Genomic DNA, 1410 nt, shown 5'->3' with positions numbered 1-1410 from the left:
TACTAATATAACCTACCTACATGACCTACATAATATAACCTGTAGGTCATAGAACATGCATTCGTGTACATTTAAAACATGGGGGTTATAGTACAAAACTGGTTTGTAGTCTACTTTTCCCCATTAACAGTTTTCCTTCAATATCTTTTCATGCTATTAGATAGTCTCCTGTGACAATCTTCATTGCTGCGTTGTTTTCTGTTGGGTAAATGTGCTGTAATTTATTTAACTAAACCTCAACAATGGCAAGTTAAGATGTTCCTACTATTTCATCATTAGAAGCAATGTTGTGATGAACATCCTAGCAACAAAAGCTTGGCACACATACATAATTCTTTCATTAGAATACATCCCTAGGAATACAATTGTTGAGTGAAGAGAAGTATGTAAAGTAATAAGTGTTTTTAACATGTTGCCCTATTGTCCAGGTCCTCCCCTGCCATGTTTGTATATTTCACTGAACCCTCACCCCCCTCATTCCCAGAACTTCCTACTTGGTAGGTGGAAATTTTTATCTTGGAGTTGGTATTACTAGTGAGATAAACAGTTTTTCATATGCTTCTTGATGGATGATATTTATTCTTTTGTAAACTGCCCGTTCCTGTCAATTTGCCCAATTTCTTATTGAGATGTTTCTCTTTTCTTTGTCGGTTTATAAGTGTATTTTACATATTAAGCATATAAGCCTTCTCATATACTGCAAAATAGTTTTCCCTAGATTGTTATTTGCTTCTCATTGTCTTTTTAGTAATATTTTAATTTGGGGGGAAACTCACTAAAGTATTTTATTTTTATGTAGTCGAGGTCTTGATCTTTTGTTTTTTTCTTTTTTTCAAATTTATGTTTTCTGCCTTTGGTGATGCTTAAAGAGAACTCCTTCATCCCAAGATGGTGTACATATTCACCCCCTTTTTTCTTTCAGTATTGGTATATCTTCCTTTTCAACATTACAAGTTATAACCTATCTGAATTCATCCTGGACTGTGATGTGAGGCAGGGATAAAATTAGACTTTTTTCCCCCCAAATGATTGGTCAGTTGATCCAACACACTTTTTCATTCAATACATATTAAATCTTCACGTGAAAGCTCCAGTTAAAAGTGATGGCGTAAAAAGTATAACTATTGCATTGTGTTGTACAGCTGAAACTAATTCTAAAAAGTGTGTATTTCACAATAAAAATAATAGTAAAAAGAGGTAAAAGACACAATGCCAAAAAAATTTAAAAATTAAAAAACAATACCTTTAACATTTAAAAAAAAAGTGATGGAGGGCCAGCCGAGTGGCGTGATGGTTAAGAACTCGCTTGGGATGCCAGAGGGCCCCGGTTCGGATCCCGCATATGAGGGCCAGTGAACACTGCCCTCCACAGCTAAGATGCTGAACAACAGCTCAACCTGGAGCTGGGCT

Source organism: Hipposideros armiger, unplaced genomic scaffold, assembly GCF_001890085.2.
Source record: "Hipposideros armiger isolate ML-2016 unplaced genomic scaffold, ASM189008v1 scaffold_3, whole genome shotgun sequence".
NCBI lineage: Eukaryota > Metazoa > Chordata > Mammalia > Chiroptera > Hipposideridae > Hipposideros > Hipposideros armiger.
The sequence above is the reverse complement of the archived record's forward strand: the minus strand, read 5'-3'. Positions refer to the sequence as shown.